Source organism: Coenobita brevimanus, chromosome 24, assembly GCF_032717465.1.
Source record: "Coenobita brevimanus isolate Jiangsu-jjx chromosome 24, ASM3271746v2, whole genome shotgun sequence".
NCBI classification, from domain to species: domain Eukaryota; kingdom Metazoa; phylum Arthropoda; class Malacostraca; order Decapoda; family Coenobitidae; genus Coenobita; species Coenobita brevimanus.
In genome coordinates this window covers 56,183,216-56,197,396 of record NC_136977.1, presented here as the reverse complement: position 1 = coordinate 56,197,396, position 14,181 = coordinate 56,183,216, and positions in this window count along the sequence as shown.

The window sequence follows — 14,181 nt, the reverse complement described above, 5'->3', positions numbered from 1 at the left end:
GAAGATGGCAACGAGGTTAGACAATGGTAAGGGGATGAAATTGGTGCGGGTAAGAGGGAGCACAGAGACGATAAGGCCTTAGGGAAAAACATAAGACTCGAATATTCCCGGATAGCATCTCAAGTGGTCATAAAAAGGCAGGGGGAGGGGGAGAAGAGCATAGTGGGGAGAAGAGCAGAGTGGGGAGAGGGGGGAGACGAGGGAGCGAGAGGCAGGGAGAAGTGCAAAGGAGTGGGGAGGTTCAGATGGAGAAAGTTTCATTTATTTAGTTGTTCAAGGTAAATGTCTGGATAGGATGCGGTTTTTATTTTCCTTCAAGGTTTTGCTGGCGAGGGCTGGATAAAACCACAGTTGGATATAGCTACAGGGTGGGACGTAAACAGCGGGGATGGCCCAGTCTGCAGGTGTGGGTGGTGGGGTCGTGGCAGTGTGAGTAGGAAGTGAATATGTGATGCAAGGTAGATGTTTATTTCGCTGACAAAGCCGTCTGACTGATATATTGCCGTAATGAATTCCCATGATTGAATGTACCACTTAATATCAGTTTAAATAAGTCAGAGCTGCAAGTGGATGGTGAAATGTAATTAATCACGTAAAGTTATATGTGATGCTATACTCTTTTCACACAAACTTGGCCTAATATTACCAACCCTCCGTCATGAATACTAACTTGTGGGAATATATTAGCACTAAAATATGATGCTAGTCACGAAAAACTGCTATGGAAAGGGATGCTAGTCACCAAGAATGCTATGGAAAAGGATGCTAGTCACGAAGAACTGCTATGGAATGAGATGCTAGTCACGAAGAACTGCTATGGAAAGGAATGCTAGTCACGAAGAAGTGCTATGGAAAGGGATGCTAGTCACGAAGAATGGTATGGAAAGGGATGCTAGTCACGAAGAACTGCTATAGAAAGGAAAGCTTGTTACGAAGAACTGCTGTGGAAAGAGATGCTAGTCACGAAGAACTGTTATGGAAAGGGATGCTAGTCACGAAGAACTGCTATGGAAAGGGATGCTAGTCACGAAGAACTGCTATGGAAAGGATACAGACCTGCCGTTGAGTTTGTGCCATTGAGCTACGTGAAATAAACTGCAAAAAGATGAATATTTGGGTCAAGTTTGAATGAAAAGAGTACAGTCAGGAGTATTTATTGAACGTGAAACTGCTTTTGACACCGAATAGCCTCGTTTAGCGTAGTTTACCTGTGCGCAGTAATTAGGAAACTTTACCTGTGTAAGAACAAGGTGAAGTGTGTTAATCAGCGACATAAGAAATAAATGGTGGTTTCTGTAAAAGGTTATTCCTAGTGGTGAGTCTGCAGTGGACGAAGATGGAGAGAGAGAGAGAGAGAGAGAGAGAGAGAGAGAGAGAGAGAGTAGGAAAGAGATTAAATTTACGACGAGGAAGGGACGGACCCCAGATCCGATGTAAAAAAAAAAAAAAAAAAAAAAAAAAGTTGAACAGGATGATGACACTAGACAAACAGAGCTCAAGATGCAAAATAAAACAAGAAAAGTAGGAACAAGTACGAGACAAACAGGACTTACGATACGAGGTAGAGGAAGAAAGGTAGGAGCAGGTACCGGTAAATAATTAGAGGGCAAACACAGGTGACATGTACGGTAGGTATGAATTGGAGGAAGGTTTGGAGGGGCGGTAAAATGCCAGAGAGGGGGATCGGCTGCAACTGTGTGTGTGTGTGTGTGTGTGTGTGTGTGTGTGTGTGTGTGTGTGTGTGTGTGTGTGTTATGCAGAGCTGGTAAAATGTTTGAAGAGGGAATGGAACCCATTTCATTGTTTGTGTCATTGGTAAACAAACAGGGGTATTGATGGGGAGGAGGGTGGGACAGAGGATGTGGGAATGAGATACAGTAGAGGAAAAACAAAGAGGGTGAAATAGAGGGGGATGGGATGATCGTAAAGGAAAGACAAGAAGGTGAAATAGGGGAGTGGAGGGTGGACGTGGAGGAATGAGCGAGGGTGGAACAGAGGGTGTGGGATGAAGAAAAGACACAGAGGGAGAGACAGGGGAAAGGAAGGGAGTGAAGAGGATGGAATAGGGAAGGATAGTCGAGAAGGATGAAACATAGGAGTATTATGGACTTTGAGGAAGACAAAGGGAGTGAAGGGAGTGGAGAGAAGGGAAGAGGGAAGGACAGACGAGTAAGATGAAGCAGAGGAGAAAGAGAAGTAGGATGGACATACGGGAAATACGCAGAATGAAAGGGAAAGAAGGTGAAATAGAGAAGGACAGTGGAAGGGGGGAAATCGGAGGGAAAAGAAGGGGTGAAATGGACTTAAGAGAATGAAGGAAACAGAGAGAAAGGAGGAGGGAAAGGAAGGATGAGATGGAAGGAAGACAGGGATGAGACGGAGATACGAGAAACAAAGAAAATTAAGAAGAAGAAAGTGGAAGTTGGAAATCGAGGTGAAGTTTGAAAATGGAGAAGATGACGAAGGAAAAAATGGCAGTCGAATTGAGGAAAGAAACGATATAGGTCGAAAATAAAGAAAGTAAAGAAACTAAGAAAACGCATAAGGAAGAGGAAGGTAGAAGAGCGAAAATGGGGAAGGTGAAGAAGGGACGAAGAGTGGAGTTGGATTTAAATGGGGGTAGGGAGAGATGGAAGAGAAATAAGAGTGAAGGGGAGGAAGAGAAGAGAGGAGAAAGAAAAAGGTGGAGGGTGAAAATGGAGATAGGAGGAAAATTATGGACTAAAAAGGCGAAAGTGAAAAATGACGTAAGGAAAAGGAACAGTGATGGTGATGGAAAATGAAGATTGAAGAGGAAAGGAATGGAATTTATAATGATACAAGAAATACGATGAGACTCTGGGCGTGGAGAGAGAGAGAGAGAGAGAGAGAGAGAGAGAGAGAGAGAGAATAATGCGGTCTGGAAAAGTAAGTGTGTGAAGGAGGATGAAACGGAGAGAAAAAGAAGGGCAGTGGAGAGAGAGAGAGAGAGAGAGACAGACAGACAGACAGACAGACAGACAGACAGACAGAAAGACAGACACATAATTTTACTGAACTCGAGAAACCCACAATGCTAAAAAGTAAAACAAAAATTCATCTTGATTAATAGTTTTTACTTGACGAACCAGGAAAGAGAGAAAAAAAAATGCACGAGGAAAGGAGGAAGAAGAATGAACTAAAGAGTGAGATGAAGAAGAATGAGAAGTAAGTGAATAAGATGAAGAGTTAAGAGATGGAATAAGTGAATCAGAGGAAAGTGCTCGCCGGAAAAAGGAGGGGAAAGTCATTTAAGATTTAATGCGAAAAGTAATCACGGGGGAGAGGAAGTGAGCAAATGGATGAGAGAGAGAGAGAGAGAGAAAGAGAGGAGCATATTTATATTGCATTAATTGTGATAACTATGTACACTTCCAATCTAAGTATGTACGTATGCTTGCTATGTATGTGTATATGTACGTATGTATGTATGAAGGGAGGAGACAACTATGTGTATGTTCTGTAGGGTGTGGTCACTGTGTATACCTCTTGTCTAGGTATACATGTATGTACGTATGTATGTATGTATGAAGGAAGGATACAACTATATTATGTGGGGTATGATCGCTGTGTATACCTCTTGTCTATGTATGTATGTGTATGTGTATGTGTGTATGTATGTGTGTATGTATGTATGAGGGAGGGGGCAAGGAAGCAAACCGTAATTGAAGGAGGGTCTGAAAATAACAGGAAGGGAGAGAAGGATAAGAAAAATGGACGATAAGAGAGTGAGGGAGGGAGGCAGAACCAATATAGGAAATGGGATAGTGGGAGGGGAGGGGAGGGGAGGAGAATAGAGGTACGGGAGGGGAGGGGAGGGAAGACAGAGGGAAGGAAATGGAGAGAGGGAGAGGTTGGGAATAGAGAGAGAGGGGTGGATGAGAGGGAGGGGAGGGGAGGGAAGACAGAGGGATGGGAATGGAGAGAGGGAGGGGATGGGAATAGAGAGAGGAAGGTCGATGGGAGGGAGGGGAACGTGCAGAGGGAGGGGAGGGGAGGGGAGTGGGGGGGAGTGGTGTAATGGCTACCCGGGTACATGCAGAGATAAGGACTGATAACACTGGTATCAGTTGAGTCCCCCTTACCCTTACACACACACACGCACGCACGCACACACACACACACACACACACACACACACACACACACACACACACACACACACACACACACACACACACACACACACACACACACACACACACACACACACACACTCTCTCTCTCTCTCTCTCTCTCTCTCTCTTTCTCTCTCTCTCTCAACTGCTACACCTCAGAAGAAACTGGCCTAAAAATTGAAGAAAAAAATGAGTCTTAGGCAAATAAATCGCTGAGGAAAAGGTGTTAGGGAGCCTCCTGACACCACGAAATCACGGGTCTGTCTCATTAACCCCTTCACGACGAGGATCAGTTCCGAAATTGAATCAAATTTTTTAGTAGCAGCAAAATTAAATAAATAAACTAGATACTCAGGCAGAAGGGGTTACCTGTGTATTAACGGTACCAGGTGTATGTTAATTAATCTGTTTATAGGTGTATCTGTTAATTTGTCTGTTTTCCTACCTCTGTTGTGTGGTGTAATATACGTGACATAGAACTTAACAGAACGTCTGTCTGTTTCTTTATCTATTGTGTGGTGTCTAAATTGCCAGAACACCTGTATTCCACACCTGTCTCACCTGCCCTCTCTCTCCCCACCTACGTGTGCTCCTTCCTGCTCCCTCTGAGGATACCTGGCTGGATAAATTAACTTACCTCCTCCTTACCTCGCTCCCTCGTCTTTCCTTGCCCTTACCGTGCCCCTTCATGCCCTTTACCCGTCCTTACCCCTCTTTTTGCCCCCTAGCCCCCTCCTCTGCTGTACCCCCTGCCCCTTGCCCGTCTCCCCTAGCGTGCATGACCCCCTCCCCGTGGCTGCATAATTGATGGGCTAAATGCAGGAACTTGCTCCCCTCTCCTGACTTGGCTTCCTTCTGTCTCGATTGATCCTTCTTATGCTACTTCCTTCCTTCCTTCCTTCCTTCCCCTCCCTCCATCGTCTGTGTTCTTTCTGTTTCGCGTCTTTCTTCCTCCCATCCATCTTTCCTTCATTCTTTGTTTCTCTCTTTCCTTCCTTCTTCATTTTATCCAACTTTTTTTTCTTCCTTCCTTCCTTCCTTCTTTCCATCCAACCTTCCTTCCTTTCTTCCTTCCCCCTTCCTCTGTGTTCGTCGTTTGCTCTTTTTCGTCTGTTCCTTCCTTTCATCCATTCTTCCTTCCTTCTTTCTTTTCTTCATTCTCTCCTTCTTCCATCCATCCAGCCTTTCTTCCATCATTCTTTCCATCTTTCCTTCCTCTATGTTCTTTGTTCACTCTCACTTCTTCCCTCCATCCATCCTTCTGTTCTTTCTTTTCTTCTTCCTTCCATCCAGCCTTTCATTCTTCCTTCCTTCCTTCTTCCTTCCTCCTTCCTTCCTTCCTTCCTTCCTTTTGTGTTCTGCTTCGATTTCCTCAGTCCCATCCTTCCTTCCGTCCTTTGTGCTCTCACGCCTGGTTCTCCTTCGTGTTTCTCCTTCTTCGATGAATCCTTCCTTATACCCTTCCTTCCTTCCTTCCTTATACCCGTCCTTCCTTCCTTCCTGCCTGCCTGCCTGCCTGCCCGCCTTCCTGCCGTCCTTCCTTCCTTCCTGCTTATTCTTGCATTCTGTGTCCTTCATGTTTTTGTCACTATTGTATTATCATCAATATCCTACAGTAGACTACTTAAATAATTTTTAGTCTTGCCTTCGTCGCTTTCTCTTCCCTCCTCTCTTCTTCACCTTCTACTTCATGCCCCCTCTCTCCTCCTCTTCCCTTCTTTCATCTTTCTACTTCCTTCCTCAACTTTTTCCCCTCTCTTCTCCCCTTGTCCCTCCTCTCTTTCTTCTTACTTCCTTTCTTCTTTCTTCCTTCCCCCTTCGCCACCTCTTTCCTCCCCTTATTCCTCTCTTCTTCCCTGTCTTCTTCGTACCACTATTCTCCCCCTCCCTTTCTCCATCCATTCTTCTTGTTCTGTCTTCCTCCCCAGCATTATTCCTCTCGTCTCCCCTCCCTTTTTCCACCCTTTCTTCTTTTCTGTCTTTCTCCCCAGCGACATTCCTCTCTTCTCCCTTCTCGTTCTCCACCCTTTCTTCTTGTTCTGTCTTCCTCCCCAGCGACATTCCTCTCGTCTCCCCTCTTTCTCAACTTAGAGGAGATTTCAGACCCCCTTCAGTAAGCCCTTCAGTACAAGAACACTTTAAGATGAATTAAAGACCTTGAGCAGCCGCCAGTGAAGGTCTCAGGTGTAACTCCCTTCACTAATAGCGGCCCAGGACGGGAATAGGTCAGCAGAGAAGTAAGGTCAGCAGTGAAATAAGGTCAGCAGTGAAGGAAGGTTGAGTAAAGGAAAGTCAGCAATGAATTAAGGAGTAAAGTAAGGTCAGTAAAGAAGCTAAGTCAGCAGTGAAGGAAGGTTATGAGTCAGGGAAGGCCAGCCGTGAAATAAGATCAGCAGTGAAATAAGGTCAGCAGTGAAATAAGGTCAGCCGTGAAATGAGGCCAGCCGTGAAGTAAGGTCAGCAGTGAAATAAGGTCAGCAGCAAAATAAGGTCAGCAACGAAATAAGCTCAGCAGTGAAATAAGGTCAGCAAATAAGGTCAGCAGTGAGATATGGTCAGCAGTGAAGGCCTCAGGTGGATATGGCCTCACAAATGGGTGGCCGGGACAGGGACGTATGGAAGCACGTTTGTCAGAGGGGATTAGCCTTACGGGGGAACGGTACCTTATATTACCACGAGACCCGCTTCTGTTAGGTCTTTGGGTCTTTTTTCTTCCCCTCTGGCTGTCTCCTTCCTCCTCCCCCTCCTCCTCCTCCTCCTCCCCTCTTTCCTTCCTTTCCTCCTTTGTCATGTCTGTTCCCTCCCTCCCTCTTCCGTCTCCTCATTATTCCCTTTTTTCGATTTTTTCAACCCTCCTAATTTTCTAGCGTATATCTTCTTTACCCCCTACTGGCTATCTCATTCCTCCTCCTCCTCCTCCTCTTACTCCTCCTCCTCCTCCTTTCATTTTCCTTATATTTCGTTTTTCATCTTTTTTAATTTTCCCTGCTCCCCTCTTCCCCTCTCTCATTTTCTCCCTCTCTCGTTCCTCACTTTCCCTCCTCCTCCTTCTTCCTCCATAATTTTTTCCATTTTCCTCTCCCACCTTAATTTTTTCCATCTCATTTTTCTTCCTTCCCTAATTTTCCTCCCTCCCTCTCTCCTATCACGTTCCTTCATCATTTTCACTTTCCCTTCCTTCCTACCCTATTTCGTCCTTCCCTGCTTTCTCCTCCTCCTCCTCCTCCTCCTCTGCCTCCTCCTCCTCCCATATCTCATTCACCCCTATCTTCTCCCTCCCCTCCTCTATCTCATCCCTCCCCCATTTTATCTTTCCCCTCTCCTATCTCATTCCCATTTTTCCCTCCTCTCTTCCTTCTCCCTGTCACTTCCCTCCTTATTTTCTCACTCCCTGCCCTCCTCTCCTCCTTCTCCCTGTCACTTCCCCTCTTATTATCTCCCTCTCTTTCTTCCTATCCTCCTTCTCCCTGTCACTTCCCCCCTTATTTTCTCCCTCCCTTCCCTCATCTCCACCTTCTCCCTGTCACTTCCCCCCTTATTTTCTCACTCCCTTCCCTCCTCTCCTTCTCCCTGTCACTTCCCCCCTTATTTTCTCCCTCCCTTCCCTCATCTCCACCTTCTCCCTGTCACTTCCCCCCTTATTTTCTCCCTCCCTTCCCTCATCTCCACCTTCTCCCTGTCACTTCCCCCCTTATTTTCTCACTCCCTTCCCTCATCTCCACCTTCTCCCTATCACTTCCCTCCTTATTTTCTCTCTCCCTTCCCTCCTCCCTTAATTCGTTCACCCTCCATTTTCTTATCTTTCAGTTTTATTTCATTTAGTTTCATCCTATATCGATCAGAAGCCTAGGGATCTGGACATAAGACAAGGGTGGTTAGTGGGTTTACATGGCCATTAAAACCCAGCCAGTTAAACCGCCTGAACCCACTAAACCACCAGGCGTTATTTGGCTCTATGGTTTCTACCCCACATGGTTTCCTGGGCTGCAGTAAGTCTTCTTGCTTGCCACTCTCTGTAATCACCTTGAAGTAACACTGCACTACATCTAATGAGTGGATGGTACGGGCCCTTATGTAGCTTGATTTCCTCAATTTCCCTTCGATCCTTCTTCCTCCCCCCTCCAGTCTCTAGCCTCCCCCTTATTTCCCCATTCTCTCTCTCTCTCTCTCCCTCTCTCTCTCTTTTCCCTAACTTCCTTCCCCTCTCATTCCAGCCTCACCTTCCATAATTCTCCTTCCTCTCCTTCCCCTCACAATCCAGCGTCTCCTCCCCTCTAATTTCCCTCCTCACCCTGCAGTAAAGAGACGGGGGGGGGAGGGGAATCATGGTTGTGGAGGAGGAGGGGTGATTGTGGTGGAGGATATTCTTGGTCTCGTGGGGTGATTGACCTCGGAGTAGCGGTCGCCCTCATTCATCTCCCCACCCCTCTGGTCTGTCTCCTCCCCCCCAGTCTCTCTCTCCCCCCCTCCCCTCGACCCCGCGCTTTCTTTCTCCCTGAAATTACTCTGGACCATCTTTTAAGACTCGTATATTGGCCTGTGGATTTGCCTCATTGTGGTGAGGTGTGGTGAAATGTGGTGAGGGTAGTGGTAGAATGGGCGAGAGGGTATTGTGAGAGTTGATGAGCGTTGTGGTGAATTGTGGTGAGGAATATTAACTCGAGAAATGAGAGGGATGATGCAGTGTTGTGGTGAATGGTGATGAGAGAGTTGGTAAGAGGAATACTGACTGGAGGCGTTGTGATGATATGGCGTTGTGGTGAGAAGTGGTGAGGATATTGGTAGAATGGATGTGACGAAGACTGAGGTGTTATGAGAGATGGTTGAGTCTTGTGGTGCATTGTGGTGATAATTGAAGAAAAAGTGATGAAAGGCGATTGACTGGAGTTTTTCTAAAGGTGGTGGTGTGGTGGTGAGGGAGGTGAACTGCTTAATGTGGTGAGAGTGATGATTGGAGAGAGATTGAAGTGGTCAGATAAAAAAATACAGGTGTTTTGGGATAGTTGTTAATGAGCCAAGGTAAGCTAGGGTTAATTTGAGAAGGGTTGAGATGTTAAAAGGTAGAGTGAAGGTGCATGTTGTGTGGAAGGTGGTTATGTGTTGTAGTGCACGCTTGTGGTTAGAGTGAGTGTGGTAGTTTGAGGTTATGGTGGTGAAAGGAAGAATGACCTAGTGTTGTGTGTGTGTGAGAGAGGGAGAGAGAGAGAGAGAGAGAGAGGGAGAGAGAGGTGATTTTTTTTTTATGGTAAGAGGGTTATTGAGGTAGTGGAGGGAAGTGAGAGTAGAGTTTTAAGTTGATGGTTGAGTGTTGTAGAGCAGAGTTGTGGGTTGATGGTTGAGCGTTGTAGAGCAGAGTTGTGGGTTGGTGGGTTGTATGAGGCTGGTGGTGGTGGTGGTAATGAGGAGGGCAGAAGGGTGGGGGGAGACGTGGGACAGGAAGCGGTTGAGTAATGGCGGTGGAAATGAGGATACATCGTGATAAGGGAGGTGATGGTGGTGGTGGTGGTGGTAGTGGTGGTAGGCGTAATGAGGAAGGGTTGGTAGTGTGATGAAGGTGAATAATGATCCCGCTTTTGTAGCTGTAATAGTGAGTGTAGTTGTAGTTATATATAGACAGGGAGGAGAGAGGGACATCCACTCCCTCCCCTGTGGTACTGCCCTCATACATACAAGTTAAAAAAAAAAAAAAAAAAAAAATATTGGAAGTCCTCCAGGTAATGCCTCACCAAAAATATTGTTCCCTTTTTTTCGAATTTGCCCCCCCCCCCGTTTCCAAAATCTGTTTACCTGTCAGAATTTTGAAGGCGACTGTATTTAGCAGTGACGAATGGGTTTATGAAAGGAGTATGGTAATGGAAACTGCAGGGAAGAAGGGCAGGATGGTTTTGGTAGCTATGGTAGTGAGTATGGTGGTTTTATGGTTGTTCTGGAAGTTGTGGTAGTTATTATAATGGTTTTCATGGTTCTAGTGACAGTGCAAAGGCGTTATGTGGAGGTGATTTTAATATTAGTGATGGTGTTTGTGGTAATAATGAAAGAGCAAGTTAAAGTTTGTAATATTTGAGATGCTAGATAAAGTCGTGATGATGACGATGATGATGGTGATGATGATGATGATGATGAATATGGTTTCCGTTTGATGGTGTTCGTGATAATGATGAAAGACAGAGATAAAGATAATGGTAGATGAGAGGTAAGGTCGTGATGATGATGATGATGATGATGATGGTAAGTCTTAGGTTGTGTGGGTATTGTGGTAGAAGGATTGTGTTACTGATTAATGACGTGGTAGTTTTGGTGATGATAGCGGAGATAACGCTGATATATGAAGCAAGGAATGAATGTCTGCCTAAATGTGGTGAGGGAGCTGTGGTGAAAGAAGAGTGTGGTGGTCGTTGTGGTAGTGAATGGTGGGTGTGGTGATTTTAGAGATAACGCTGATAAATGAAGCAAGGAATGAATGGCTGCCAAAATGTGGTGAAGGTGGTGAGGGAGCTGTGGTGAAAGAAAAGTGTGGTGGTGGTTGTGGTGGTGAATGGTGGTTGTGGTGATTGTAGAGATGATACTGATAAATGAACCAGGTGATGATGTGTTTGCCATTTTAGTGGTGAATGTGATGAGAGGAATTAATTGTAACGAAGGATATAATGATTGTAGTGATGAATATTGGTGGTGGTGATGTGGTGATGAGAGGCAATACAGATACATGAAGCTGGGGATGGATTTTTTTCTTTATTTTTTTTTGGTGAATGTGATGAAAAGTGATGAGAAGATGGTTGTGATGAGAGAAGAGTGTGATGACTATGATGATTTAGTGAATATTGACATTGGTGACCACAGAACCAAGACAGACAACTGAAAAAAGAGAATGGCTGTGTATGTGGTGAGTGTGATGAGAGGATTAGCCAGTTGTGATGAAGGAAAGGATGGTGTGTGATGATAGTTAACCCTTTCAGCCTGAGTATTTTGTATTTATTTGTAGTCTTGCTGCCCTCAGACGATTTTATTTATTAGAAAATACAAGGGTAGTGAATGATAGTTTTTTTTTTTTTTTTTTTAATAGGTACAGTCTGCTGCAAAAGTTTCGTACCATCTCCTGGCCTTTAGTAGCCCGTTATTCGTTTGGGTAGATTTAGACATGGGGGTGTGAGCTGGGGGGAAGGGCAGCGAAATGGCAGGGGACAGGGCAACATGGCGGCGATTTGTTTGTGGCCACCGGGATTAAGGCGTCTGGCTATTGATAGATAGATAGATAGATGTACTGTAGCTAATGTAATGGTTAGTTTAACAGTTACTTTTGACTGTACTCATTTCACCGTAACTTTGCTTAGATTTCCGTCCTTTTGTAGCGTATTTCACGTAGCTCAGCGGCAGAAGAATGTAATACTATGGCCGTACATCCTCTCCTTTGCACTTCTTCGTGACTGGCTTCATATTTCATTGTTTTTCCATTGCTTCACCTCAGAATTCAAGATGGAGAGAATACAGTTCTAGGCCATGTTAGAGGAAAAGGAGAATAACTTACATTTAACCACCAAAACTAATCTGATGTTATGAGCTACTGAGAGGAAGGATGAGGGACAGGATTTTTGCAGGGGATTGTACGCACTCCAGTTATGTCTCCCCTAAACTGAAAAAAAAAAAAAGTGAAATAGAAAATGGGTTGTCAGGATAAAAGAGGTTAAAGGAGGTAGACGTAAAGAAGGATCAGTATTTTTTCTTTGTGATGGGTGTGGTGAGAGGGTAGTGATGACGAATGGACACTGTGGACTAATTACAGCGGTGGTGGTGACTGTGGTGATGATGATGGATGAGGGTAGGGTGGTTGGGTAGAGAAGTGGAGTTCCCTGACGCGCATGTATGTAGGTTGGTCTTTTTTTTTTATTTTTTTTTTTTTTATAGATGTGGTGATGGTGGTGGTGATGGTGATGGTTATGGTGGTGATGGTTGACGTTGTGATGGTTGTGGTGGTGATTGTGATTTGGGTTATGGTATTGGTAGTGATGGTTGTGGCGGTGGCTGAGGTGATGATTGTAATAGTGGTGGTTTTGTGATGGTTGGAGTGATGATAGTGATGGTGTGAACGGATGGTTGTGATAATTGTGATGATAATAGTATTGGTGATAGTGATGATGGTGTTATCGATGTTGACAGTGGTGTTGGAGGCAGTAATTACAGTTATGGTGATTAGGAGCGAGGAAGAAGCCCTTGGGAGCCTCTTGTCAAGTAGTGGCATTTTCTCACATGAGCGGCCCAACCCGGCCCGACCTTAACGCTTTTGAGAAGCTTATATCTCAGCAACCAAAGGGCCGATCACTGCGTGGTTTACACCATATGATAGCCCAATTCTTTAAGATTCGTTTTTGACGGGTTTCATCACACCCAGGCGGTGCACGTGGCACGTGACACGCGCCAAGTGCAGCATGTCAAAAATCTTCAAAAGAGGGCCACAGACCAGACAGTTTGTCATAAAGGCATGAAACTTGGTAGGTAGATAGCCATCAATATACTCTAGGCATCCTCGGGGTGTAAGGCTACATTTCAATGCTTTCGGATTTAAATGGCCTCGCTCGTACCTCGCCGACAAAGGCGTTTTACTGGTAGATGTATTCACAGTGATAATACTGAAAATAGTAAAGATGATATCAGTGTCTTGAATGATGATGATGATTATGATGAAGTTGGTGAAGGTGGTGATGATGATGGTGAAGGTGGTGATGATGATGATGATGGTGAAGATGGTGGAGGTGATGATGATAACGATACTTTGTAAGGTAACAGCAATGACGACAATGTCAGATTTAAAGAAAAAGGTGATAGAAAATAATATTTTTTAATGATGCAGTGAGTGTTTATCTCCCAAAACAGACAGTGACCGTAATACCTCATACAAAAACACAAATAACACAAATAACAATACCAAATAACACAAATAACAATCCCAAATAACACAAATAACAATCCCAAATAACACAGATAACACACACAACACATAATGATAATAACAATCCCAGATAACACATATAACACAAATAACGATCCCAGATAACACACATAACACATATAACAATCCCAAATAACACACATAACACAAATAACAATCCCAAATAACAAATAACAATCCCAAATAACACATAACACAAATAACAATCCCAAATAACACATAACACAAATAACAATCCCAAATAACACAAATAACGATCCCAAATAACACACATAACACAAATAACAATCCCAAATAACACTACGTAAATAACAATCCCAAATAACACACATAACGTAAATAACAATCTCAGATAACACAAATAACACAAATAACAATCCCAAATAACACACATAACACAAATAACAATCCCAAATAACACACATAACACAAATAACAATCTCAGATAACACACATGACAAATAACAATCCCAAATAACACAAATAACAATCCCAAATAACACAAACAACAATCCCAAATAACACAAATAACAATCCTAAATAACACAAATAACATAAATAACAATCCCAGGTAACACATAACACAAATAACAATCCCAAATGACACAAATAACAATCCCAAATAACACAAATAACAACCCTAAATAACACAAATAACAACCCTAAATAACACAAATAACAGTCCCACATAACACAAATAACAAGCCCAAATAACACAAAGAACACAATTATAACAATCCCAAATAACACAAATAACATTCCTAAATAACATAAATGACAATCCCAGGTAGCACACATAACACAAATAACAATCGCAAATAACACAAATAACAATCCTAAATAACATAAATAACAAATAACAGTCCCAAATAACACAGCACAAATAACAATAACACAAATAACACTTCCCAAATTAGAGGGAGCTTCAGAAAATTACCCTAATTAAATACCACAGGTTCTTCAGTAATTACCCCACCTGAGCAGTAATTAGTGAGGTGTAATTAGAGCACAGGTGAGATTGAAGTACCTCATCAACCCACACACCTGACCTGCTATTCTGCTCAGGTAAGGAAGCTCCCTAACACCTTTTCCTTAGTGATT